The 15,958-nt window shown below is 31.9% G+C and overlaps 1 protein-coding gene across 1 annotated transcript in view; it reads left to right on the plus strand.

The window, feature by feature from the left end:
- The first annotated feature begins 8,873 nt into the window (after positions 1-8,873).
- The window catches only part of LOC148311915 (dual specificity protein phosphatase 10-like), a 101,441-nt gene continuing 94,356 nt past the window's right edge, over positions 8,874-15,958 (plus strand). The window contains exon 1 of the mRNA XM_088278219.1: positions 8,874-10,009. The gene's annotated coding sequence lies outside the window, so the exon portion shown is untranslated. The remainder of the gene's footprint in view (positions 10,010-15,958) is intronic.

Raw genomic sequence — 15,958 nt, forward strand, 5'->3', positions numbered from 1 at the left:
CATTTTCTGGGCACACCGAAAACACACACAGCTGAAATTGTACGATTTTTGATATATGACGTTGTTGAAAGAAGTGAGCGATATTGCACTAACTGTCATCCGCATTGTGAAATAGTTCGTCAACACTATTCGGCGATTGCTCAATGTTTGAACATTTATGTCGGTGGAATTCATCGAGTGCTTCTGAAATGGGTGATATTAGCAGAACCGTGAATTGTTCGACGATGAAAGTTGGTGATAAAAGAAAGTGCTCGGCTCTCGAGGAACTCGGTGAAGAAGAGTTGGCTAAAAAGAAGGCGAATGGATGGATCACCGACAAATGCTGCCAGCCCCCCGCTCAGACTTGTAAGTATTGTACCATTTTTTAAAAAACCAGTCTTATTTTTTTCAATACATGATTATTAACGAAATATGTATTGACTCACTCATAAAAACTCCATCGTCACAGACATTTATATAACACAACGTACTGATGGATCACTGAATTTGCCTTGCACTGACTTGTAAGTACAGTATAACCTTGATATAACAGACTAATTGGGGGGAGAGGGTGTGCGTTCAAACCGAAAGTCAGTTTTATAAAAATACTGTATTTAGACTACCATAAATAAACCATACAAAACGCAAACACAATTTTATAGATTGTCTTCAAACACTCGTGAAGTGACGCGCTTGCTTTCGGTAATCCTGCTTTGAAAAAGGAGTAAAGTTTTGTTTGCACTTTTGAAGTATGCTGTTTTTTTTTAAACTCCCTAAAATTACGAAAAAAGCTTATAATATAGTTCAACTTCGTTATCTGACAAATAGTCATTGGATCGTCGGATGTGATTTTAACACTGATAACTTCATGACCGCTTAAAATTGTTTACATGCGGTGACATTTCAATTTAAGCATGTTTAATTTTTTTTAAAAATTTTGGTCAGTTATATCCAAAGTTCGTTAAATAGAGGTCCGTCATATCGAGGTTTTACTGCATTGTATTTAATTTAATTATTTAAAAGAGTCTTATATTTTTAAATACTTTATTATTATTATTAACGAATTATGTATATGTTGTAACGCATTCATCATCACTTATTGATATAAAAACTATTATTTATTTTATAATATTTAAATGATGAAAATATTGCTCAATATATAGTAATGTATATTGCGGCTTATTAGGCATAGCTTGGTTAAACTAAATGCGGCTAAATTTGAACACAAACTCAAATGTGTATTAACTATGAAAGTTTCAGTAAAATGTATGTTTTAACTTGCGTATGTTGGAACTTCGTAAATTTGATGAATTCTGTATCAGTATCAAATATACCTTTTTTCTATCAGAAATTGGAAAAAAATTCACTACCCAGCTTCTTGATAAATTACGGCAATATTGAATACTATTTTAAATTGTTATGAAATTGTATAGTTTAATTTATGTAAGTTATAACGATATGTTTGTAATCAGTAAACTTCATAATTTCTCTCTTTTCCTTTTAAATAATAAAGAAATGTTAAAAAATCGGCACCCTTACCAAGTTAAAAACGCATAATGTTTCGACTCGACTGTTTTTTTTAACGGAAGACCAATAGAGATTATTACAAACTGATACTTTTTTGTATATCATAGAAAACTAATACATTGTAATTTAAGGCTTTTATCAGGGATATTAAAATACGAAAGTAAAAATTTACTAGATTTATATTATCCACTGACACTTCGTGATGGAACTGCATCCCCAGTCTGATGATGTCGGTAACGACGAAACCCGGTCGCTGGTCAAATAAAAATAAAGTGGAAAAGCTAAAAATATTAGTTTTAATCTAATAATATATAAAAATTTACTATAAGTTTGCTTACGAATTAACAATCTTTTGTTGCTAACCGTTTTTTTTCTTCATTTATATGTAACAAGCATTTAGGATATATATAAATGTAAAAATATATATACTTCTATATATATATATATAAATATATATATATAAATACATATATATATATATATATATATATATATATATATATATATATATATATATATATATATATATTTATATATAAATATATATATATATATATATATATATATATATATATATATATATATATATATATATATATATATATATATATATATATATATATATATATATATATATATACATAATGTGTATATTTATTTATTAAGAATTTGCTAAATCACTCTTATGAGGTATATCAAGAATCTAATACTATGCAAATACTGCCACATTGTTGTTCCAGCATGATTAATTAATTATTATAATTTTATCTTCGTTAATCAAAAAATTATCCATCAGTAAAAGTGATAAGATATTAGAGAATCGTATAAAAACTTATTAAAAAGAGTTTTTTATTGATATATGTACTCTCAATGCCAAATGCACCATTGCAAGCGGATAAGGGCCAGAAGATGAGAGAAATGCCTTTTTGTAATGTTACAGGTTTTTTTAAAACTTTAAATTAGACGTTTTACAAACCAAATTGGTCGATTAAAAATCAGATTGGATGTTACATTGTATTTTATAAAAAAGGTATGAATTTAAAAAATTATTTTCAAAGTAGTACTCATGATTCAAAGTAGTATCGAAAATCTTTTCTGAAAACTTCAGTACACATCGCGCGCACAGACTATGACAGCGCGCCGCGCAGGATTGCTAACATGACAATGAACTAACTTGAAATATGTCGGCAGGTATTATGCAGTACTAATATGAATGTGTATTTTTAATTTATTTTTTTAAATACCTTTTTTTATAAAATACAATATAAAGTCCAATTTATTTTAAGGCGTCAAATTTGTTTGAAAAACGTTCGATTTGATGTGAAAAACCTGTATATAGCAATGTGTAAATAAAATGGAAATAATCTAGGAGTCAGTGGATTTAGGTTCGATCCCACTCTGCTACAACTTGGTTCTTACTTTCAAACGCAACCTTGCCCGTAAATAGCACGGAATTGAAATGTTTATGTTAGAATACAAATGTAGGTATGTTTTGATTAGACTCAAACACGGGGGAAAATATCGAGCGCCTGTGGATAGGCAACCTGCGTTGCAGCATGACTCACTCCCGTGGACGCGCGGAGTTTGTACCTGTACCTACCGTTTATCAAACATACGTATACACACCTACATTTTAATACACAAGTACCTACTCTTCGGGTATAAGTAATATATATCGTGAATGTATTATTTTTCCAAGTAATTTAAAAAAAATATATTTTATTTAATATAGTTACATTTTTAATACAATTTATACAAATGGAAAACTTATAATTTTAGTTTCGCTGTGCCTCTCCAAAAAAGAGACTGCGCTCTTGTGCTTGGAGAGGGACTTACGCTCAAAGTTTATTGTTTTATTTGATTAATGGTATAATTGTCTTTAAATAATAATAATAACTACATTTTGAGTGTGTCCAAATACTAGTTTACAGATCTGAATTATCTCCATTTAGGAGTTATTTATACATTTTCACATGTAATTTATAATAATAAATAATAAAACCCTTATCCGCACCCCAATGGTGCATAGGGCACTGATTAATATAAACGCAGTGTTATCTTGATCTTTTACATATGAAGGAAAGGCGATCAGCCCTCTGCTTCAGGTACCAGTCCAGGGTAATACTGAATAAATATTACAGTGAAAAAATCACTTATATTTATTTGACCCCCCCCCCTGGGAATCGAACCGAGAACGGTAGAAGCCGGCTACAATGAGCTACATAAAAAAATTAAATCGTGTTTTTAGGCTGGTCTAAGTATATGAATATTATCCAGGATTCGGACCTCCTATAGAAATATAAAACGTCTCTGATTAATAAAAGCTTTCCTTATTTCAACATAGATGCCTGTTAGGAACTCACACATTTTTAGTGTGTTCAAATACCTGTACACAAATCTGAATTATCTCCACTTACGATTTATTTATAAAAAAAAAATATTTAAAGTATAAACTACATACTTTTTTTAAAAATCATTGGGTCAGGCGGGTCTTAAGTTTTTTGAATATTATCCAGGATTCGGACCTCCCTTCCAATTATACAGAGTCTCTGATTAATAAAAGCTTTCCTTATTACAACAAAGATGGCTATTGTGAACTCATATGTACTGTGTCACGAGATTGATCAATATATCTGAGTTCCAAAAATTTAAGTAGTGTGGTTATCAATTATGGGGAGAATTGGTTAATGTTTCACGTTTGCACAAGATTCTGATGAGACTCATACCTTGTCCTCAATACGAGGAACTTTGTCTTTTCTTGTGCTTCTAGACACTGCAAGAAACATAAATTATGATTTTATTCATTTTAATTTAATTTGTTTTTATTTTTTAACTATCGCAAGATGTGTAATCACAGAGTGGAAGGGCATCAAATAAAAAGAAGAAAAATAATTCCTTTAATTGATTCGACAGACTCTTTGTAAATTAAAAAAAAAAATTAAGCCGTTTTTAATTTAAGTTTTACATGGTACAAATATACCGCTATTTAAATAGTGGTATTAACCAAGTAAAACATTAATTAAAAATGATAAAAACAATGTTTTAAAACATGCCAAAAATAAGTGAAGACAAAGTATAAGGAAAACTTCGCAGATGTTGAAAACATTCAAGCTCTAGTATCTTACTTCTAGTACTTATTGATCATTCATTGTTATTTCCGTTCATTTTTTTCCTCAACATAGTTTAGCATATAAAATAACGACATAAAATTTACAATAAAAGAAAAAAAATATTTTAAAACATAAAAATCCATATTCAAATCCAAAATGTTTTTCATTTGGTCACTATTTGTGTATTTAGAAGAACATTGTTTTATATTATATATTACAAAAGCAAACAGATAAAACTTCAAAATGGTGATGGAGCCGTGTTTATTTTAATTCGATTTTGTCAATTATTCTTTACCCAATAGATTATCCTTTAAAAACAAAACAAAGTATGACGAAAGTATCGTTTTTTATATTGTTTTTTTTTTTCGATTAAAATGTTTTAGAATCGCTGCTTTCGATTATACACCAAATTACTGTATAAATATTAAAGGTTGGTTTGATATTCAGAAATACTTATACTTGAAATAGAAAATGTATCGCGTGACTTGGAAAGTCGGTCTAGAATTGGAAAACACGAAACCAAATAGAGAATTTCTTTTCTTTATAATTTACGGCAATCTTTGTAAATTAATAGCTTACGTTAAATATTCAGTATACTAAGGAATAATATTATATTGAGTTGTATTGTTTTACATATTTCCTAATGGACACGGTCAGTAAAATATTGTCAATTTGCTTGCATAATTGACAGTTTTTAATTATTTTTTTTTCTCTTAATTTAATTTCTTTTGCATTATACAAACCTGACATAAATTCAAATACAAAAAAATATGAATAAAATAAAAATACAAAAAAAGATCCCACAAAGGCATGGCCCATGTGTGGGTATATAATATAATTTAGGTCATAGTAAAGGGCACTGGCAAGAATACAATAGGTATTATAAGTAGAACTAGAATAAAAGTGTTAATATAAAATAATAAAAAAATACTTGACTATCAGAAAACAAAAACAATATTTTTTTTTTTTAATTCAACTTTTTATCAACATTTTGTAAGTATTCTGAAAATTTAATTTTTCTACTACCCAAAGTTAAATAATTTGGATCGAAAAAGCTCAAACGAAAAAAGTTTGGAAAAAAATAAAAGAGGCCTACTTCCAGCAATAGAGAGATAGCTGACAACGAAAAAGAAGAATAATGTACATACATGCGTAGAGTGTAGGGACAAACCCATAATCTTTTAGTACACAACCATGATACACGATTTACACACAACGAAGGTTTGATAGTCAGAAGAATTAACAATAAAAATGGGAGTCGAACACTGCAATATGTCGTTCCGAACATTTTTGATTTGTTGCCGACGGATGTTAGAGGTCAAAATAAAATATGGAACAAAGGCAAAAAAAGGAATGGGTGAATGATCTCTTGATCATTATGTGAATTTTGTGAAAATTGTAAAATGTTTAAATTCTTAATTTTTCTCTCTTTTTGTGTGTATATTAAAAATTATTATTGGTTAAAATTGTTAAAAACATTAAAAAAAATGTGTATATATTTTAATTTTTTTTTTTAAATAGTGATTTAAATAAAAGAAAAAAAAACTCTCCAAGCCGCCAGACTATAAAATGAATTACCTACCTCTTGTAAAAATGCTTCTTCTCCAATAACTTCCTGAGACATTTTTATCTATCATTAGAATCCTAACTGTCCCTAAACTCCCTTTTTCCTTTGCCTTCCTTATTATCATCTACTACTACTACTACTACTACCATCACGCCGTTTCCCCGCAGGGGTAGGCAGAGAGGATGGAACGCCACACTCTTCTGTCCTGACATACACTCCTCGCCTCCTTCACATCCATACATCTAGTCATACATGCCCTCCGATTACGCAGACTTTTGACACCGCCAGATTTTAGGTTCTGATTGATCTGATCGTGCCAAGTCTTTTCCGGTCGTCCACGTTCTGTTTTCCCTCTCACATTCACTTATTATCATCAATTTGTTATTTATATATTTTTTAAATGTTTAAGTAGGTACTATCTACCCTCTGATTGCAAACAGCTATATACGGTATCAAACGTTTTGACCAATATCACAAGTCTGTTTTCGGTTAATTTTGACATATTTCTTTTTGGCAATAAGTCTGCCAATGTACTTATTTCTTTTCTGTACATGACGTTTAAATAAATAAATAAATAAATGAAGAGAATACATTTTATTTACATGGGATAACACCTCTGGATCAACGATATTCCACGTGGGCTGAAACATATAATATAACTAAATGAAATGTCTATAGATGCGCACTGCACATCTTTTGCATTTCTTAGGATGCATCATCGATAGAACATGTGGGATCAATCAATCTGTAATCGATTAAATTACTCCTGCGAGTAGGAAGAGTTCGGCAAATGTATTCTCGACGCGGAATATGCGTTTATTTGGCTGCTCTCTTTTGAAGAACTGTTGAAACCACAATTAGCAGCTGACGCGAATCTATTTGTATCTTGGAACATAATGTTGTGAGGGAGATATATCTGACTAGAGATGGCAGAGGAGAGGAAGGGATCGGTGGTTTCGGAACTATTCACCTACTTGTTCGTTTATATTTTAACGAAAAAAAACAACAAAAAATTAAGCTTGACGAAGAATAAATACATGTATGTAGTAGCGTGCACAGATAATTAATTAAGTAGGCAGTAGAGGTAGGTAGTAAGGTAAACTGGGACTACTTTCTAGGGTAGGCAATAGAGTTAGGTAGTTAGGTAAGCTAGGTACTACTTAGTAAGGTAGGATAGGTACTGGTTGCGTTTTTATATGTCACGCGGGTAAATTATATAATCCTGTTCTTATAATCTCTATTGTAGATCTAGCCTTAGATATGTGGAACTATAGTTAGGTAGACTAAAATATCATATATTTTTTATCATTGTTTTGATAATAATGTGATCGTTAAACAGCCATTTAGATAACTATTTACGTCATTTTATTAAATTTAATAAATATTTATTAAAGTTTGTGTTACACATGTGTAATGTGTAAGTATCTGTCTTCAAAATAAAAAAAATGAATCGGAATCTTTCGCATAAGGTAAGAGCGGTAATAAATAACGATCAAGCGAACACTGCCACGGCATCGCGTAGGTCCGATAAACCAAACTAGGACACAAAATGACAAACCCTCTTCTAGTGGAACGGAAGGTCTATTGATGACAGTCAACAGTCCGGCTTCTCCTGAGGAGTTTTACGTGGTTTTCTCCTTGCAATTATGAGAAAATGCTGAGAAGTTCCCGATTGGCCTACACTTGATTATCCCTTTTGTTCGAAAATATTAAAATAAAACTTTTTTTTTACTTAGAAATAAAAATCCACTTAATGATCTATAAACCTTGTACATAATTCATTCATTTCATTCAGACCATTATCCGCACCCGATGGTGCATTGCATAATATAAACGCAGTGTTATCTTGATTATTAATACATGAAGGAAAAATGATCAGCCCTCTGCTTTAGGTATCAGTCCAGGGTAATATTGAATAAATATTAGGGTGTTTTCACTCAAACAATCACTTATATTTATTTAACCCCCCTGGCAATCGAACCCGACACCTCCAGTACGGTAGCCGAGCGAGCGACCATTACACTACGTAGGCGGACCAAAACATTTTTTTTGTCATTTGTACATAATAAGCAAGATAAGTAATAGATACAACTCCCATCTAAGAAACAATCCGATGCGGTTTGTGCACTAGGAGCGCATAGGGGCTACAAGAAAACGGATTTTTTGACATCTCATCAAACATGAAGAAGAATATGGAAGTCTGGGCATTTACGGGGCTGACGACCGTCATAGGTGATACTTTACACACGTGTAACATTCACCAATTCCACCCATTATTGACAACCACACTACTCAAATTCTTGGAAGTTCTATATTTATATTTATTTATTTATACGGTACTATTATACCATTTACATAATAAGAGTAAAGAACACATCAATTCATCAAGTTGTTTTAAACTACTTACATGTTATAAATGTTATAAAAAGAATAAAAATAAAATAAAACAATAAAAAAAATTGTTATAAAAATAAAATATTATATTGAAAGTAAACAATAACATAAATAAACTAAATTTTCAATCAAAAATGACTTTCTCTGGGCCAGGAGCCAATCCTGAAACATACGTATTTGGACACACTCAAAATGTTTTTAAAAAACGCATTTGTTGGAGAATAGCTCTCATTGTTGGCCGTAACGAGGTAATGTAGTTCGAAATACTGCAGCCAGTTAGTTCTCTAGAAACAAGTGCATTCTGCATCGAAAGTCCCCGTTACCGCCCGAGTGCACGAATCCCCGAGCACATTAGCGCTTATCAGCGCAGAGATAGCTGCAGAAGTTGTGCGGATCGGCCATGCACGCGGCGGCTCCGCGGTCCGCGCGCCGAATGTGTCTCGCGGTGTATTTTTATCGCTTATATTTATTCGTTTATTACTGCCGGTGACGACCGCCAGGGCCGCCTTACGTCACCGTTTGTAAATACACATTTTAGGCGCGGAGATTTTTAACCTCAACTATCGCAGAACTTCGCGTCCCCCGTCGGAGGAGCATTATTCCGTTTGTTTTCGCCGTTTCGCTTTCCGTTTTGCGCGTTTCGAATCCGAATAAAGTGCGACCCGCGTGAATTACGGCCGGATTGTCGACTGTTCACTATGTCCGAGGAAAATAACGCAATTTCACGACTGTGCGCGGTGTCCACGGCGGGAAAAAGTGTGGAAATTCGCGGAAATAAATCGCCCATCGACTCCGATGGTTCCGCGAGAAGTAAATACTTCGCCGCTTTCAAAAAATAACTCATATTTCACCTTTCGAGATTGTATAAAGTTGTGAAAATTTAAATCATATTTATTTCACCCGTTACGAAGAATGCAAAGCATAACTTTATTGACCAATTGCAAAGAGAGTATTGTGAAGAGATACACGCCAAAAATAGATCAATTATGTAAATCACCATATCAGCTGTGTGCCCGATGACGGAATGAACTAATAATTTTTCATAGATAATTGAATATTCTCCGATTAGCAAATAAGAGTAAATCATATTATTATGTTAGATAATGAATATAATAGGTAGCAAATTATCGTACAACTCCGAACAGCGATTATCGGCAAGAAACCGAATGCGACAGTTCTCGAAAGTAAGGGAATAAATGTATAAAAAAACGAACGAACTTTTACGATAAAAATTAAATCATTCAAGTTAAATATTTCAACAGTCATTAGACGCGTTGGAGAAATTTCAAGGAGGATAAAGGATGTCCAAAGTTTTGGAGGTGCCAGGGTGCAATAAAGTGAGAGAGGTTTCGTTTGGTAAACAAAGTGACGTCATCGGTATCACGTGGCGCTAAACCCACAACAGCCGTGGATTTCAAACAGCCTCTTTTGGGTACGTAGAAAAGCAAACACGCAATATTTTTTAATACATTGTATGACACCTTGATGTTTCACGTACTTATCTTACAGGCTTTACACGTATGCAGAATTTAAGCAGTTTAATATAATGTGAAGTAAAATTGATATTTGTATAATTTTGTGTCTGTGTGTCTGAAGGAAATTTCCAACAATGGTCGGTTGAAGAGCGTCAACTCGGAGCAGCTGTTCACACAAAACGTTTTTTTTTCTTCAATTATAAATCCAACAACGTTTGACTTGGCTTCACAAATAGCTGACGTTGATTTTTTTACTTAAATCTAATACTCATAAAAAAACAATCAATAAATACCAAAAAACCTTCATATCACAACTATTTTTTTTTTATCTTTGACTCGAATATTTCGAATATTATACTCGATTATTGCCTAAAAAATTCTCCTTGCCTACTATGTACAAGGATTCAAAGCATATTCAGTTTATATATCTTAAAAACGATAGTGAATGTGTGTGGCAAATCATAAATGGATAAGGTTGATTCCTAAAAACTATACAATAAATCAAATGAATTCAACATCTTTCTTTATCAATAAAATTTGTCACATAGTTAATATTTTTTTTTTCGTATTGTCATATTTTCAAAATAATTCACCACTTAATCTGATAGATTCTTCTGCCCTATTGCCTCATAAAATTTTTATCAACTGCATACCTTTTTTCAACTCGAATACTAAAGCAATATGTGAAACAATGTATTATTTTTACAACAATTAAACACTTGAACATACCACTTGATGAGTTTTATTTATATATACGACTAGTTTCGAAAACTTACAGATGTTTTCATCTTCTTCTTGTTTTACCAGAAGATGTAAACATCTGTAAGTTTTCGAAACTAGTCGTAAATATAAATAAAACTCATCAAGTGAATATACAATTGAATATACCACTTGATGAGTTTTATTTATATATACGACTAGTTTCGAAAACTTACAGATGTTTTCATCTTCTTCTTGTTTTACCAGAAGATGTAAACATCTGTAAGTTTTCGAAACTAGTCGTATATATAAATAAAACTCATCAAGTGGTATATTCAAGTGTTTAATTTTTAAAAAAGAATCAAGATGTCATTCCACTAAGTTAATGCCGAATCAATAAATAATATAAACAATGTATTAATACTTACGATTTTTAACTCCTTTATAGTTGAATTAATTTCCTTGGATAAAATAATTGAGTGCGTCAGATAGTTCAGAAGACATAGATAATTATTTTTTGAATTTTCTTTACCTTGTTTAGTTATGTGCAGACAAAATTTAACCATGTTAGAAATAAATTAAATCTTTAAAAGCATATTATGTGCGGAAAATACATAAGAAAATAGTAATTCCGTCAGATGAATATTCAAATGACATATTGTGGTTAGTAGGTACGGACTAAATTTTAAGGAACAAACTAGGCAGCACTAGTGCTCACTTGTAGCATTAGTGCTAAAAAGCAAGAACTAAATTTCAATTTGCATCTTGAATAAATACAAAATATGTCAACATATAAAAATGATCTAGATGACTCAATTTAATTGAAAAATCAAGTCAAACTGGAGAATCTAATAGATCTTGTATTGAACAATATTGTGAAACGTTAAATTTTTAATGTACCTAGTGGTCTTTATACCCATCTTGGATAAAGATTAAAGAGAAAGACAAAGAAAGTATTTATTTTATAAATATTTTTTTATAGTGGAAAATTAAAAGTGGTTGTATTAATTTTCATTACAATACACGTAGGTATGTGATATATATATCCTGGCTCCAACTGTAATGTATGGAAGTGAAACATGGAGTTGGCAAAAGAAGGATGAAAGCAGACTGAATGCAGTCGAAATGCGATCTCTCAGAAGAATGTGTGACAAAACGATGTATGATAGATGTGCGAATAGTGAAATAAGGAAGGAATGCAAAGCTGAGATAAGCATTATCGATAAAATTAAGAAAGGTGTGTTGAAATGGTTTGGACATGTAGAACGAATGAGTGAGGAAAGAACGGTAAAACAAATTTATGAGGCGAATGTTAGCGGGAAAAGAAGCAGAGGAAGACCGAGAAAATGGCACATGGCACGATCAGGTATGCCAAATACTTGAAAGTGGTCAGGTTAGGAGTCGTAACAATCGGCGGGTATGTATGAGGAGATGCATGAACGTGGAAGAGGCGAAGAATGTTTGCAAGGACAGAGTGGTGTGGCGCTCTATTCTCTCTGCCTACCCCTGCGGGGAAGCGGCGTGATGGTTAGTTAGTTAGTTATGTGATATATATTTTCTCCATATCCCTTTTTTAAAATACGATGTCCTAACGTTCGTTCGGCCAAGTATCCGTCGCCCAAGTGTATTTTGGTATATTTGAGAGTGCCATTAATAACAGAAAAACATGTCAGAGTTTTCCACGATTTGTTTTGTTATATACATGTTATATGATAAAATAAAAAAAGAAAACTTAATTTTTCATTTTAATTTTATATGACCAGCGACCGGGTTTAATCGTTACCGACTCAATAAATATTTATAAATAATATATGTGTCCGCCTCCGTAGTGTAATGGTCAGCACGCTCGGCTACCGTTCTGGAAGTCCGGGGTTCGATTCCCAAGGGGGGTAAAATAAATATAAGTGATTTTTTCACCGTAATATTTATTCAATATTATTACCCTGGACTGGTACCTGAAGCGGAGGGCTGATCACCTTTCCTTCATGTATAAACGATCAAGATAACACTGCGTTTATATGACGCAGTGCCCTATGCATCATTGGGGTGCGGATAAGGGTTTTATTATTATTATTTATTATAAATAATATTGTTTGTTGAAATCACAACAGACATGAAGAAGAATATGGAAGTCTGGGCATTTACTGGTGACTGTTAAGTGATCACTTTACACGTGTAACATTCACTATTCTACACATGATTAAAAACCACACTACTCAAATTTTGGAACTTCTGACATGACACAGAACATATGAGTTCACAACAGCCATCTTTGTTGGATTGAGAAAGCTTTTAGCACAGACCCCTTTATTCGTATGCAAGATCCGAACACGGATTATTTTACACACCGGGAAACGCCCGAAAACCTGTTTTTTTATGCAGATTATACTTTGACCAGTTCACAACATTTTGAGTGTGACCAAATACTTTTTTTACAAATTAATCTGGGTTTCTCCAATAAGGAGTTATTTAGTAACTAAACTAATAATCTTGTTTTTTTTTTAAGTACTAGGAAACGCCTGAAATCTTGATTTTCAGTTTTTTATGCAGCTTTTTCTTTGAACCATCTCACAGTAATTTTGAGTGTGTTCAAATACTTGTTCACAAATTTGGATTTTATTTACTAAAGAGTTGTTAGATAATTAAATTAAAACATATTTCATTAATTGATTCAGCAGTCACTTTGTGGTAAAATCTATCCATTTTTAATCAAAGTTTTCATATACGGTGTTTGAAAATGATGCGGAAAGCATCGAAACACGTGTCACAGTAGATTTTATGAAATAGTGGTATTTACTAATAAAACTTTTATTTAAAAAAAAAATAGTATTTATTTAATATAATTGCATTTTATTTTATAATATTACTTGCGCTGAGCCTCTCCAAAAAAGAGAGTGAGCTCTTGTGCTTGGAATATTATTTATAAGTACGTGACCACTTTTTATTACGACCATTTATAACGTATAAAAATATTCATTTACTTAGTATTTGAGCTGTATCAATTGGATGGGTACACAAAAACCTAAACGTTTGGAACAATGTATGGTACCCGCCGATGTCGGGATGTCTCAAAGGCTCAAACTCTGGTGAAACCGGCATTTCATAAACCGAATCTAAGCAAAAACAAAGTCCTGTTGGGACCTCAACGGTAAATTTAAGAGATTCAATTTGCGAGTAAAGAAGAATAGGATCTCTGAGACGATAAAATTACAATACAAAGGAAAGTTTTAAGAAAAAGTTGACGAATCGCCGTTTGATAACGGCCGTCCATCCGTAAGCTACTGAAATATTTTCTCTGTATCGAGTTTGAGAAAAAACACTGGTACGGCGGCAGCATACCTAATGTGTGCGTTTCGATTGTACTAAGCAAGTACTTACAAAGACCGACAAACTAAAAAAACACAATAAATAATTATTTCATTTAAACCCTTATCCGTCTATGCAGTCCGCCTCCGTAGTGTAGTGGTCAGCACGCTCGGCTACCGTTCTGAAGGTCCCGGGTTCGATTCCCAAGGGGAGTAAAAAAATATAAGTGATTTTTTCACTCTAATATTTATTCAATATTACCATGGACTGGTACCTGAAGCGGAGGGCTGATCACCTTTCCTTCAGGTGTAAACGATCGAGATAACACTGCATTTATATGACATAGTGCCCTATGCACCATTGGGGTGCGGAAAAGGGTTTTATTATTATTATTATTATTGAACCCTTATCCACACCCTATGGTGCATAGGGCATTGCATCATATAAACGCAATGTTATCTTGATCATTAACACGTGAAGGAAAGGAAGAAATCGAAGTCAGGACCTCCAGTATGGTAGCCGAGCGTGTTGACCATTACATTACGGAGGCGAACAATAATCATAAGAATAAATTATATTACCAACAGACATGAAAAATAAATTAATAAAAAGTGTATTCCTCTCCAAGCACAAGGGCTCAGTCTCTTTGTTGGAGAGAACTACGTTATTAATTTTAGATTCTAAAATTAGATTGTAAAATTAGAAATGTCTGGAAAATGAATTAAAATTACCAAAAAAGAAATTTTTGTGTTTTTTCCGTTGATTTATGATAACGTTTTTTTATAATTATTTTAAACGGCTAATTTAAGGCGGGATATTCGATAGCCTTCAACTTATTTTCTTAAAATATACCCAGGTAACATTAAACGTAATTGAATTTTTGCTAAAAATATCGTTTTTGCGAGGAAAAAATAAGGGTTTCTTCGAAATAAATACATGGTTTTGAAAGGAGGACTTATTGAAAGGTAAGGAGTTAAAAAATTATAAAAATATATTTTTTTAAAATATATGTAGGTATATTCTAATCTAATTCCTGTTTATATTCTTTAAAAAAATGTGCGCCGAGACACGCCTGGGTCCTCGCGCAGCCGGTCGCGCAGTGAATTGCATTATTTGCTAGTTCACCTTAAATTTAGATTATATAGTTTGTGGCTATAATAAAAGATTCGCTGTACATGAGAACGGAGGACATATTTGATATTACGTACGCGTGTAGCATGAAGACTAAGACCTGCTTATACTTGAAGAGTATTTGCACAAACCCAAGAGGTTCTTTTCTGTCATTTCGACTATGAACAAACATTTTATTTTCTTTACTTTTTTCTAAAACCAAATTAAACTTTATGAAATCTAAATCGGTTGCTTCATATAAGAAAAGTTGAATGAATTGTTTGGCACTGTGCTGTGCTGTAAATCCAGATTTTTGATAGTTTTTCTTTTCGAACATTTCCAGTAAAATCACAATATTTAAATTTTACAAAGAGAAGAAAATATTTTTGAAATGTGATCTTCTTAAACATGCCAATCTAAAATTGGATTAAATTAATAGTATTTTTTGAAGCACAGTATGTTCATAAAACTAATTATAATAAAAGTACATTTATGAATACCTCTGTTCGATCAATTGACACCTAAAATAGGTATTATTATTACGATTTTTTAAGTAAAGTATACTATATTTTGAACAAATAATAAAATATCTGCTTATTTAATGATATATAATGTTTTTTTTTACTTTTTTTACAAATAATCAAAATATTGATAGCGATGAATCGATCATAGATAATGTTTATCATAAACACGTTACAAACTTCATTATTTTTGATTGATTGTAAAGTGTCTTCATTTTATATCAATTTTACCATCGACGTTTTTCATAAAAGATTCACGATAAGTCATTT

The sequence above is a fragment of the Brachycentrus maculatus genome, unplaced genomic scaffold, assembly GCF_059751285.1.
Source record: "Brachycentrus maculatus isolate JH-2025_06_01 unplaced genomic scaffold, ASM5975128v1 h1tg000055l, whole genome shotgun sequence".
Taxonomy (NCBI): domain Eukaryota; kingdom Metazoa; phylum Arthropoda; class Insecta; order Trichoptera; family Brachycentridae; genus Brachycentrus; species Brachycentrus maculatus.